The 14,604-nt window shown below is 36.8% G+C and overlaps 1 long non-coding RNA gene across 1 annotated transcript; it reads right to left on the bottom strand.

The window, feature by feature from the left end:
• On the bottom strand, nucleotides 2,151-2,689 carry LOC109839740. The gene is made up of 2 exons (XR_002246728.1): nucleotides 2,559-2,689; nucleotides 2,151-2,466 (listed from the first exon to the last, which is right to left on the bottom strand). It is a non-coding gene; the product is annotated as an uncharacterized LOC109839740 (long non-coding RNA).

Genomic DNA, 14,604 nt, shown 5'->3' with positions numbered 1-14,604 from the left:
TATTACTTTATTTGAGAACCTCTCCCGCAACCCCACCCCTCACAAAAAAAAAGAGTTAAATATTTTTTATATAATTTAGATAATTAATATCATTCATAGAGTCCACTGACTGAGGAGATTTGATTGGTGAATTGTAAAGTACTTATGTGAAGAATCTCTTCCCGCAAGTTCTATTGCCGCAAAATTGGATATTTCTTAAAAAAGTTAAACTTCGTAGGATGGAGGTTTTCTTTTCTTTTTTTGGTTTTTTTTTTGGGGTGGGTGGGGGGTAGTTGTGTGGGTTAAGGAACACGAATATTGCAAGTGGAGTCCGATAATAAGCAAACAAACTTATATTAGTTGCCATATCCGACTTCTTTCAAAAATATCTGCGCCTTTTGAGATTTGACATCAATACAATATTAGAACATAAAATTACAATTCTAAATTCCTATTATATAACCTGGAGATTGTTGTGTAGTGAAAATGAGAAAGTTGCACGTAACCTCTTATGCCTAAACTGTTAACGCTAATTCATGAGAGTTGTCAATTTTAGGGATTGAAGTCCTTGGGAGTTGATTTTCATCTCAAAGTTATGGATAAGGCTTCCCTTAAATCCGCGGCATTAGCTACTCAGCGTGAAGGAGACTGTTGAATTCTGCATGCGCACAGGTTTTCCAAAATTGATCGAAACCGCATATATAGAAATCACATACCAGTAAGGTCGAAACGAGATCCTAAAACTGGAATTTCACAAGTACACCGGCCGATATCCTGGAAAATGTCAGGCCCATATGAACCAACACTGACTTTTTTTTTTTTGTGTTGAGAGGTTTTATTTGTTTTATGATTAATAGAAAACTAACGTGCACCCCGTGCAAAGCACGACCCCTGTTTTTTTTAAACACTGCATTTTAAATTTGTCTCCCTCTAAGTTTTAATGCATTTGATTTAATTATTGTGTGCTTAAAATTAGAAACTATATTTATTCCTCTGTACTTAAAAAGGGATGCAAGTTTTAATACATTTGATGTAGAATTCATATTTGCTCATTTATACTTAAAAAAATTATCCAAGTTTTAATACATTTGATTTAGAAATTATATATTTATTAAAAAAAGGATCCAAATGTTAATACTATAGCAAAATATTTTATGTTATGCTACGATATTTTTTATTGTATCATGAACAGTACTTCTCGTATAGAGGGCAAGATTATGTTTACTTTTTATGCTACAGTAATTGTTGTATCATGAACAGTGATTCATTGGATCCTACTATAAGTATAGAAGAGTTGACATGTATATATGCTAAATAGTATACCAATCAATTTTTTTTCAGTTTAAACAATCAAGATATTTTATCACGTGCAATACACATGCATTGCACTTAGTGGGCAAATAAATTAAACAATAATCATCAAACCAGTCATCAATATGCTATAATGATTTTTCAAATAATTTTAGTATATTTTAATTAGTAAAATAATTTTCAATTGCTATACATTTTTTTTCAGATGTTTTTAAATTCTAAGACATTGTTACTGCGTCCAAGGTATAATTTTTCAAATGACTATGTCTAGATGATTCTGGCATGATTAATATTTATATTATAATTTCAATGATATAAACTTTTTAGATGATCGTATTATATTTAATATATGTATATTATTTTTCAAATTGTTATAACGATACTTTTCATATAAGTACATCTAATAAAGCTTTTCATATAAGTACATCTAATAAAGCGATCCACAATTGCTATCCCATATTTTTAGATAGTTGTAAGATAATTGTGTTGTGCCAAATGTTATAATTAAGGACGCAATCTCATCAAGGCTTACAACCTTTAAAACATTTAGGCTGCGTTTGGCAAGGGGTTAAGGATAAGGGATTAAAGAGAAGGGTTAACTTCGTTAATCCATCGTGAAGGGTTAAAAAAATTCTAAACCCGTTTGGATACGATAGTTAAGACAAGGGGTTAAGTCTTTTGTGTTTGGCAAAAGGAGAGGGGTTAAGGTGATTAATCTCATTATTTTTTTTAAAAATACCACTTTCGCCCCTATTGAAAATTTATAAATAATTACCTCATCAAAAATGAAAAAATTAGAAAAACTTTGGACATTCATACCTCAAGGTAATTCTTCAAATATGTGACAATCCACTGCCTCATTCACCAACACAATCAAATTGTAACAAAAAAGAGTTCATATTAAATCTAGTTGACAATACACTGTCTCATTCACCAACTCATTCAAATAAAAAGCCAAGAGGAGCTGAAGTTGCATCTATTTAACGATCCGATGCCTCATTCTCTAACCCTAGCCTCAAAGGCGCCGAAAAAGCCCCACAAATCCAAACCTAGAACTACAAATTCTTCAAATAAACCAAATTACAAGCAAAGCGGGCTCATCTTGCACCTTTCCGAAGATCCGCTGCCTCATTATCGAAAAATCATCACCAAAACCCCCAAATTCAAACCCTAGGACTACAGAACTCATAAAATAAACACAGTTCTGAAAATTAGTAAGAAGTTCAACACCGTAGATATCTGGCTAAAAAAACTTTCAATATTCTTACATTTTTGTAGCGTTCGTAAGCATAAAAGCTAATGGAAGAGTAAGGCAATCGATGAGCAATCGTAACCAAGTTTCCTCTCCAGAAAGCTCTAAACCCTTCTTCACAAGCAATTCGGGAAGCCTCGCGCCATATACTAGCATTTCTTAGAGCCACAGCATCGGCGTGCATCCCTTGCACCTCAAGAAGATGACTAATCAGGGTCATTAATCTATCTTTAAGAGTCTTGACTGAAATATCCAGTAACCAATTGCAATTAATCACCCAAATGACACTAAAAACAGTATCTTTCCCCAAAATACAACTGAATCTTTCCCTGTAAATCTAATACAAAGTAGAGAGCAGTGCATTTTCAGGCTTATGATTGAGACCTAGGCGTTAACCACCAAGAACGAATCTTTATACCTGAAAGAGGATGGTGAGGCGAGCGAGCGGAGCAGTGCAAGTTTTGCTCACAGCTCCGGCGACTCCTCCGGCCAAGAGATTGGTAATCGTACCGATCTGAGCCTGTTGCTCATTGGGCGTCGAGTATTTAAGACCGCCGCCGCCTCCATGGACGGAGCTTAGAGCCCTATCGCAACTGTTCCGCCGCCGCCTCCATGGACGGAGCTTAGAGCCCTATCGCAACTGTTGCCTCCGTCTGCATCGCGTTCTGTGAGTTCCAACCCTCGATTCCTTCGAACCCGTAGCTCAAATTTCGCTGCCTAATTCCCCTAACGAGACCCAAATGAAAAAATTCCGCCCCTACCCTCGCGTGAGAAGGCGGAACAAGTCTTGTTCCGCCTTCTCACGCAGAATAGTTGTCCCCTCTTTTGACGGGATAACTGGGTTAACAGTGTCACGTGCGGGTTTGTTACCCCTTCTCCTTTTTTTCTGTTTGGCAGGCTAATGAAGGGTTAAACCCACTTAATCCTTCATTTATCCTCTTGCCAAACGCAGCCTTAGGGCCTGTTTGGTTAGAATTTTTTTCTCTTGAAAGCTTGTCAAAAAGTAACACTTTTGATACTTTTGACAGACTTTCAAGAGAGCATTTCCCTCAAAAACAGGGAACCAAACAGCCCATTATCTGTTTATTTGCCTCAATCGAGAAGTATATTTCATTATTGAAGCCTGGTGTTCTAAACTCCAAATGCGTACACAACGATGGAGATTAGGGTTTTGGCTGATTGATCATTAAAAAAATTTAGTTTCTTAGAACTGATCGTAGGCTTTCTTGTTGGATAGGGAATTCCTAATCTATTTTGGTAACATGAGGTTATTAGGATTCCTAGTTTATTTTGGTAACATGAGTTTATTAGGATTCCTAATCTATTTTGGTAATAGGTTATTAGGATTCCTAATTTGATTTGGTTTTGGTTTAGAATTCCTAGTATGTTTATGATTTTAGGATTTTTATATATATGGAACAATTGGAAGAGAGGTTTAGAATTCCTAGTATGTTTATGATTTTAGGATTTTTATATATATGGAACAATTGGAAGAGAGAATTTGGTGGAGAAGAAAAATTGGGGATATTTGGAGCACAAAAAAGAGGTATTTCTGAGCTATTTGTTTAGGGTTTTGTTTGGAGAGATTAAGAGCTTGTTGGTGAGATTAGTTTGTTCCTTCGAGTGATTTGTAATCTCAGTTTGTACTCTTTCTCTATTAGTGAAAACCCCATCCCCTTCTTGCTCCGTGGACGTAGGCAATTGCCGAACCACGTAAAACTATTGTGTTTGGATTTGTGTCGTTGTTTTGATTTGTTTGGCCTTTATCTCGACGTTTGTTTGATTTGGTTCTCGAAGCACGCCCGTTTGGTTGTCACGCTTCCACGACGCGCACAACATTTCTATCATTGAAGAAGTATCAATTTTGATGTTGATTGATTTGTTTGTTTTGTAACAGAAAGTTCGATTTCTAGAAGAAGATTAGTTGAAGATTGCAGTTCTCAAGAGAGAGAGAGAGATTTAAAAGGGGGAAAATTTGCAAAATAGATCATTTTTATAAAATATATAGCGAAATAGACCACTTTGAAAAATAATTAGCAAAATAGACCTCTTTTGAAAAAAAGAGATCGATTTTGAAAAATAAGGCTCATAAAACATACGGGACTAGAGCCAACTAATCACGGATTAGTGACTCAGAAAACATACGGGACTAGTAGTCCCGTATATTTTCTAAGTAGAAAATTTCACTAATCCGTGATTAAAACATACGGGACTACTAGTCCCGTATGTTTTCTGAGCTGTTTTGCAAAATAGACCTCTTTTTGGCCTATTGGCCAAAAAGAGATCTATTTTGCTAATTATTTAGCAAAACGGTCTATTTTTCTAAATAATTAGCAAAAACGGTCTATTTTGCAATTTTTCTCTTTAAAAGGCTCTAGGTATTTATTGATTTATTGCTTTTGGTGATTGTAAATCCTTCACTTTTTCTAAAGGGTTTCGGCTGTTCATGTTACCATTTGTAATTCTATTTACTAGCTACATATAACATCTAGGCTTAATTTTAAATTTTTATGTTGATATGTGAATTTGAGGAGTTAGCTCAGATTAATTCAGGAGATATGTAGTCTAAGAACCCTGCATTTTTTAGCATCCTCCAACATGTCAGATTAAAATTTATTGAAGCTGTGGGCAAGATAAACAGAGGAACACAATTGATATTAATGCTTGACAAACCTCTCTCATGCTTCCAAAAACTAATTTTCCACGACCGACGCATAGATAGAGGTAGATATGAATATAAAGTGTATAAATCTTGTGAATTAGTTCACACATCAATCGCAGCGGTGGAAATGAACCAAATAATTAATAAATGGTTCGATAATTGTTCGAATAACTATTCGGTCATATTCGATTCGATAGTTCATTTATCACTAAACAAATATTTTTTAGTATTCGAGTTTATTAACGAATAGAATTTAACCAGATGTATATTCGATTTGTTTGTCTATTAAATATTCTTTTAAAATTTGATCACAGCTTATTATTTGTATTATTGCACATATGATGTCATATTTTTAACCCACTTACCATTTCTACTTAAGTTTTATATATAGATTTTAAGACTTAAATAATCTTAAATCTGTTTTCTAATTAAAATTTTGATTTAAATATATATACATCATATATTATAAAGAAATAATTTTTATTTATGAATTTTAATACTATTTGAAAATCAAACTCTTTAGCAAAATAAATGTACTTTGATATTCGATAAGTATTCGTGAATATTCATGAATATTTATCAAATACCAAGTATTCGAGTTCGAATTCGAAAAACTAGATATATGAATATTAGAGTCCGCATTCGAATTCGATAATTTTAAACAAATACAAATATGAACACCTTAGTATTCGATTCGATTCGATCATTTACCACCCCTAAATCGCACCCTCACATCCTCACACCTTATCCATTCATTCAATCTCTCCATTTGATAATTTTCTAGCTTCATATTTACTAGTGTGCACCCCGTGCAAAGCACGACCCTTTTTTTTTTATTTTTACCACAATAATTCTTTTTAAAGGCTACAGTATTTTTTGCAAACACAGATTTTTTTCAAAATACTATAGTATTCTGTTTGTGCCACAATGATATTTATTACTGTAATGCTGCTACAGTAATTCACTGTAGAATTCGCTATATCATGAATAGTGACTTTTTGGATCCTTATTAATTTATGATAGTACTCAAGATCTCTACAAATACAACGTCATAGGGAAAAGAGAGGGGAGCGCGGGGGACATAAAACGGGCTGGATGTTTGGCCCAACTCCTGAGCCCGTTACACAACTTCATCCAATTTTTGTTGTTTACATTCCACAACATGCACTAGAAAAGGCTGCAAAAGTATGCACGCATGGACTTGCATTTGTATTTTTGCTACATATACAAAGGACGTGTGTGTACATAAAAGAGGGAAAATGTTCATAAGATGGTACTTTAGATTCTAACTTAAGATAGCTCATTTAAAACTACATTATATGCTATCAAATTACTCGATTCAATCCATTCATTTTAATTTATATATTTTAGATTGTATATAGATAAAAAAGTAGTCATATTAAGTTGTAGTATCTCATGCATTAAGTGATTGTAAAATTAACGGTTTTACAATAATATAAGAGATAATGAAAAAAATATGTTAGAAGTATTTAACCATCATGATTTTTATTTCATTAATGTTTTGAGACATTTAGATCATGATTGTATCCTGTCGCGTCCATATTTGTTCAAATGGTAAAAGAATTCCGTGTTTGATTATGTTCTCCTAGCTTCGGTAAGTAGTTTTTCTTCTGACAGATAATTATCTTCTGTTCTCCGCAAACCCCAAATTGAGTTAACTAAGGAGAAAGTTCAAATTTTTGCTATAAGGAAGATAATTATTGATAGAAACACTTTCATTTGTCAACACCATTAATTGTGTTCCAAAATGACCTGCCATCCCCAAGATATATCAGACATATTTTTTTAAAATAAATAAATACATAAAAATTTAGCTGTATCTAGGCCTGTCCATCCGGGCCGGGCAAAACCGGGACCCAGACCCAGACCCGGGTACCCCGGGCCCGACCGGGCCGGGGCCCGGGCTGGCCCGGGTGATTTTCTTTCTTTTTAAATTTTTTTTTCTAAATTTTTTTATGTTATTTAAATTATAAATTATAAAAAAAAGACAAGAAAAATAATAAAAACAATAATTTTAGTAATTACTTAAAATGGCATAAATTACAAATAAAAAAGGATAAAAACAAATTCTTTATTAATAATTAATAATAATTACTTAAAATGGCATAAATTACAAATAAAAAAGGATAAAAACAAATTCTTTATTAATAATTAATAAATCATTTACAAATTACAAGTACAAATTTATTCTTTATTAATAATTAATAAATCATTTACAAATTACAAGTACAAATTTATTTTGGAATTAATCGCATCATAATATATAAGTAAATCCCAACTAGGTTGGCACCTACTCACCTATATCACTATCATTTGTAATTATTTCCAAAATAATTCTTTACAAATTTTAAGCTAAGATATAAAAACTACAATCTATTCTTTATATCTATCTGCTAGTCCCAATTTTTCAAATTTATCTTCAATTCCAGCCATCCGATCGATGCCTTGCGTTCGCTTCTCGTACCTCAACCAATCTTGTAGGCACATCACCGCTTGTACAGTATACGAATCCAAGCATGTCCTGTGATCGTCGATCAAACGACCAGATGTGCTGAAGGCGGATTCCGAAGCTACCGTCGAAACCTGCACTGTTAGTAAGTCACGAACCATGGTGGAAAGTATAGGATATGAAACTGATCCATATACTTTCCACCATTGCAAAATATCTAAAGCATTTCCTTGACATCTAACTAAAGAAGCAGAAAAATATTCATCTATTTCAGAACCCTCCGATGATGACGATCCAAGTCCAGATCCACCAGTTAGCTCAGCTACCATTGCATACCTATCAAAACTTACACTTTTACCTCGGGCTCGGGATGAGCTCGAAGAAACCGAAGCTGTAGACTGTTGTGCAGCTACACCATGTCTAGCTGCATACTCATCATATAAGGTTTGAAAATAATTTGTAAAGCAAACTTTAAAGTGCATTTACTGAAATTAAACCCATGATAGAAAAGGTTAGAACAGTTGCTTACATGCATAGTGCTTCTGAATAAAGACTTAAAAGATGGAAACAATTTTGTAAAAGAAAAAAATATAAAGCCTAGACTAATTCCAAAAGATGTTGACCATAGGTGGAATTCCACATATGCAATGTTAAGTGTAGCAATAGAATATAAAGACATTATAACTGATTTTATAAACTATTATGCTTCTAGTTCTAGTTCTGGTAGTACTTATGGAATAACTGAAGATGAATGGACAGTTATATGTAATTTAAATGAAATGTTACAAGTTTTTTATGATGCTACAATGTTATTATCTGGTTGTTATTATCCAACCATTACTTTAGCTGCTTTACAAATTTTAAATATTCAAAAAAAATTTGATAAATATCGTATGGATGCTACTTTTGGACCTATGATTTTTCAAATGGAGAGCAAATTTGATAAGTACTTTAGGTTTATTCCTCATATTTTCGGTTTGGGGGTTCTTATTGATCCATGCTTGAAGGATATTGGCCTTCGAAGTTTGTTACAATCCTTGTATGGTAATCAGATTATATGATGAGTATGCAGCTAGACATGGTGTAATCAGATAATAACATTGTAGCATCATAAAAAACTTGTAACATTTCATTTAAATTACATATAACTGTCCATTGCGGTTGCCTCAACGACGCCCGGCCGCGGCCCGGCCCGGCCCGAACAGTACGCGTCGGGTGACATCCGGGCCGGGCAGCCCGGGCCGGAGGCCCGGCCCGTGTGGCAACGGTCACGACTCGCGTGATCGTTGCCGGAAATATGCCGGCCCGGCCCGGTCACAACGGTCACCAATGTGACCGTTGTGTGAAAAACGGCCGGCTGGCCCGGCCCGGCACAATGATCACAAAGGTGACCGTTGTTTGGCCAAAACGGCCGGCCGGGCCGGGCGGCCGTAACGGTCAGATTTGGCCTTTTGACCGTTTTGCCCCCAAAAACGGTCAAAACAAACGGCTATTTTACTGAGGTTATTTTGGTCATTTGCCTAGGGGGCTGGTTCTATAAATAGAGGGGGGTTTTCATTTGTTTTCTTCAGCACCAAAACTCATCTCTGCTCTCTTATACTCTTATACTCTCTCTTATACTCTTATACTCTATTTATACATTCTAATCCTTTCATTCAAATGGCTTCCAGATCTGATTATGAAGAGCAAAACATATCTCCTGATCCTGAAATGAGTCTGTTTGTGGAAAATTTGTAATGATGAAAGAACTGTACCTGATTTTATTCTCTCTCTAACTGCTTAGAAAAAGAATAATTACAAACTCTCTCAACTCTCGATTACAAATTCGATTTCCTGATTACAAAAAGAGAAGAGAATGATCTGATTCTCCCCTTTGTTTAATTCTGGTTCTTCACGGTGGCGATGAGATGCCTCCCTCGAATGCTCGCGTCGAGTTTGCTTCTCGTTGACGATCCGACGTCTTGTTTCACTGGAACATGATCTTCTCCTCACGCATTTGACGTTGTGGAAGAACTCTGAACGAGTTGAAACTCTTGATGAGTGTATAACTCTGATCGAGTTTAAAACTCTTGAAAAAGAGTTGATTGGAACCGAGAACCGGTTCTCAAGCCAAGGCCGAAGGCTTCAAGGAATGCTCCAAAGGATGAATGTCGATCTCTCCCTTTGCTGCCAAGAAGTTCTAACCGACCGCACCCGAAAGATCCAGCCAAAGACCCCCCCTAAGACTAAGTTGATTTCTTAGTTATTTATAGGGGATTAAGGGGTGTAACAACCTCCTTAATTCGCTCCTAAGTGCTAATGGGATGTAACCGCCCCTTAAATCACTCCTGAGTGGAGTTATGATTCCTCAGATCGTGGGAAACGGTTTTGAACCGTTCAGCTCGTAGTTTGAACGAGTCAAACGCAGATCCGCGCTGCTCGGCATAATTCTGTGTCTGAACGCAACATATGGAGGTGCGTCTGCAGGCGATATTGAGCTGCCGTCCAGAGCTGATTGAGTTGCGTTCAGAGCTTGATTTGAGTAGCTGTTCAGTAGTTGCGTTTGCATGCCGATGGAGCTGCGTTTGAGCTGTGCTTGGCAGCCGATTGCGAGCTGCGTTTGAGCTGCGTTCGTGCTATGAACGCGGGCATATTTGATGCTGCGTGTGCGGGGAGGACTTCCGCAGCTTGATTTGAAGAGACGTCGATTTGTAGTCTCTTTCTGTCGAAGCGTTGCAAGATCGTCATTTTGTAATCTTTGCTTTAGCTCTCTGATATGTGAGAGTCCGTAAATTGTAACTCCCGATGTGACTATGAAGGATGTTTGATTAGAGCTTCCATCAGTTGTCGTGAGGTCGTCAGATTGTAACCTTTAGCGATCTACGCTGAAAGTCTTTAAATTGTAACCTCCTGGAAGTCGTCAAGTGTAACTTCCATCATCGGTCGTTTTGATGGAGTCAGCTATCTATTATGATTTTTGATAGCCTACAGAACCCCTCCAAAGTTTTCGAAAGTTCGCGGATTGACTGGGACGAATTATTCGGAATACTTTGGATTCAAACTCTGATCTCGGAACTGTTGATTCCTTGTGGTAAAGGATTTGTCTCTGCACTTGCTTTGAAGGCATCTTGGTTGAAGGGATTTGCCACGTAGGACCTGTGTGAAGGTATGCGTCATAATCCTGCTTCTTGGACTGTGGTGGTGACGCCTGCATTTTGAATTTGGAACACGGGTGTGACCTCGGCGTTCGGTTTTTGCATCGCGGGTCTGACCTCAACGTTTTGACTTAAGATATGGAAGTGGCTTCCGTGCATTTTGACTAAGTCTTTGAGACTTGTCTTTGGCTCATCTGTTTTAAGTCTCGGCTCACATCCATTAAGCTGATGGACCTGCAAACGTGCATAGGATTTTTGGCAAACCCTCAGCCATCAACGGATTTGATAAGCCTTTACCGAATACCGTTTGAGTCGGGCTAGCATGCTGGATTGTCTAAGTCCGTTCACATATAACGTTGTGCTAAGAGATGAACCCTCTTAGACTTGATGCTCATGATTTTGAATACATAGACTTTGTCATTTTGACGAGAAACGACTAACCGGGCAACGGCGTGTTTAGGCGTAGGCTTATCTCTAATTATGGATTGAGATAAGTCCCTCATGCGTAAAAGGCATGATTTTGGTGCTACGATGTTGAATACTGTAACTTTGTCGTATTTCTTCCTGTGTTACTTGAAACACTGAAAGAAAGTTGGAAGCGCCAGAGGTGTAATATTAACTTAGCATGAATTTTCACTTAGAGTGAAATTCAGAAATTTTCTTTATTATCACTGGGATAATTTCAGAAAAATCTTTAATCCACTGGGGATTTTATAATGAAAACTTGCTATTCTTGTTGAAAAGGATTAACAAGTTCATTGGGGGTTTTACTGTTAGAGGTGTGATGTTAACCTAACAGTATTTTTATGGACCTATCGCTCCATCTTGACGAGAGTCGATAAGTGGAAAGTGATTGCGATCGGAGCAACTTTGAGGACCTATCGCTCTATTGACGAGTCGAATAAGTTTGATTTTTTCAAGGTGTTTGATATTAACGTGACAAGATTGTGTTGCGATTGGAGCAACTTTGTGGACTTATCATCCTATTGATGAGGATTGATAAGTAGGTTTTGTGAGAGGTGCGATATTAACGTGACAGGAATGTGTTGCGATCAGAGCAACTTTGAGGACCTGATCGCTCTAATTGGGAAGGTCGATAAGTGGCATTTTGTCAGAGGTATGATGTTAACGTGACAGGAAGGTGTTGCGATTGGAGCAACTTGTGGACTTATCATCCTATTGACGAGGATTGATAAGTGGAATTGTCAGAGGTATGGTGGTTAACATGACAAGAATTTGGCGATCGGAGCAACTTTGAGGACTTATCATCCTATTAAAGAGGATGATAAGTGAATTTGTCAGCCGGTGTGATATTAACGTGACAGGAAGATGTTGGCGATCAGGCAACTTCGAGGACCTATCGCTCTATTGGAGAGAGTCGATAAGTGGATTGGTTTCAGAGGTGTGATATTAACGTGACGATGATTTGTGTTGCGATTGGAGCAACTTTGTGGACTTATCATCCTATTGAAGAGGATTGATAAGTGAATTTGTCAGAGGTTTAGTGTTAACGTGACAGGATTTGTGTTGCGATTGAGCAACTTTGTGGACTTATCCATCTTATTGAAGAGGGATTAAGTGAATTTGTCAGAGGTTTAGTGTTAACGTGACAGGAATGTGTTGCGATCCGGAGCAACTTTGTGGATATCATCCTATTGACGAGGATTGATAAGTGGATTGTTGTCAGAGGTATATTGTTAACGTGACAGGGTGTGGTGTGCGAATCGGAGCAACTTTGTGGACTTATCATCCTATGACGAGCGATTGATAAGTGGTTTTGTCAGAGGTTTGATGTTGAACTTGACAGGAATGGTTTCTTGTGACTTGCATAAGATTTTGGAATTAGCGCTCTCGCTGGGGAGGATTGCCGATTTTGAGCAATTTTGAGGGACCTATCATCCTATTGAAGAGGATTGATAAGTTGATGTCAGAGGTTATTATTAACGTGACAAATTGAAGCGATGCCAGCTGGCATTCATACTCTCTGGGTGATGATCGTCAGAAGTGTAATGTTAACTTGACGATGTAAAGATTCGTTACTCTTAATCCAGTGGATTCCAAGTAACCAACCCCCAGTCTTGATTAAGACTTAGCAGTGGAATAAAAAGAGATAGACAAAGCACATCACCTGTAGTGGGCACACTATCCATAAAATCAGAATAGGGCACATCACTGGTATGCCATTAATCTGATGAGTTTGGACTATCAGAGGTAACTGTTAACGTGATAGTTTTGTGGACCCGCCATCCTACTTGAAGAGGATTGGTGGGCGGAATTTGGAGGAAAGGACTATCAAGAGGTGACGGTTAACATGATAGTTTTGGTGGACCGCCATCCTATTGAAAGAGGATTGTGTGGGGAATTTGAGGAAAAGGACTATCAGAGGTGACGGTTAACGTGATAGTTTTTGTGGACCCGCCATCCTACTTGAAGAGGATTGGCAGGAGAATTTGGAGAAAAGGCTATCAGATGGTGATGTTAACGTGATAGTTTGGTGGCACCGCCATCCTATTGAAGAGGATTTGTGGGGGAATTTGGAGGAAAGGCGGGCCGGGAGCCGCTGAGGCAACCCGGACCCGGGCCCGGAACCCGGCCTGGCCCGGGCCGGGCTCCGGGTAAAATGGACAGCCCTAGCTGTATCTAAACTCAGATCACCTGTTGGATTATCCTTTTTACTTATTTAAATTTTGAGTATGATTTTGTGGTGCCACGTAAAAAGATTTTTTTTAGAAGAACACGTCATCTGTTGAAGACTGATAACTCTTCTTATGTTTGAATTATGTCGTATTTCTTAATCCTTAAGTCCGTGATGGTGAGCTTTGGATAGTTTTCTCCAATAATTATTTTGATATGCTTCTATCTCAACGTAGTTGACAGTCCTGATTCTGACTACAAATTGATGATCACTCTTCTGTGCATGGTAGGAATCATGTACTGTGATATCTTTTTAGTTTGAAGCGAAACAAGATCAACAAATTAATGAACTGCAGGAGATTATGTACTATTATATATATCTGTTAATTGTTGCTCGTTTTTCTTGGTTAGCATACCCTGTATTTGTTATAATGCTTTTCAAATGATTAAATTTTATATTACATAATTACCTTCTCAACATTAGATTCTTGAAGTTTGCAAACACATCAGTTTAATATATTTGTGTAATTTTTTTGAAGGGCCATAGTACTTCTGAAAATCATTCTAATACCATCAACACCCAAAACCCCAACGTCGTGGGAAGTTGCCAAGTTCGTGCCCTTAGTCGGTACAAATTGTTTCTCGATGGCTCTTGTCTTGTTTGCCAAATTTATCCACCGTTGTATTTTATACTTTAAATTTTATCTACATACTCAAGGATTAACTGCACATAAACCCCTGTATTACCGTTGTTTTGAACTTAAGGGCCGTTTGTTTGCATATAATAAGTGAAAATTGAAAGAAAGTGAGTCACTTTTAACAGATCATGTATTTGTTTACATGCAAGTGATTGTGAAAATAAATTGCAAATAAGTTATCTCATCAAAGTTAATGTAATTTTGACTTTCTCTAAAACTTGTTAAGTCATATGAAAGCTAAATAATTTTTTTTTTGTTAAAGTGAACCACTTTAACAATTGAAAGCAAGAAAGTTAGTCACTTTTAGCACACCTTGTATTTATTTACATGCATGTGCTTGTGAAAATAAATTGTAAATAAGTTGTCTCATCAAATTTAATGCAATTTTGACTTCCTCTAAAAATTATCAAAGTGACTCACTTGCATAGTTGATACAAATTGCCTTATCCTTTCATCTGTCATCT

This window comes from Asparagus officinalis, chromosome 4 (assembly GCF_001876935.1).
Source record: "Asparagus officinalis chromosome 4, Aspof.V1, whole genome shotgun sequence".
In the NCBI taxonomy this organism is placed as follows: Eukaryota; Viridiplantae; Streptophyta; class Magnoliopsida; order Asparagales; family Asparagaceae; genus Asparagus; species Asparagus officinalis.
The sequence above is the reverse complement of the archived record's forward strand: the minus strand, read 5'-3'. Positions and strand labels throughout refer to the sequence as shown.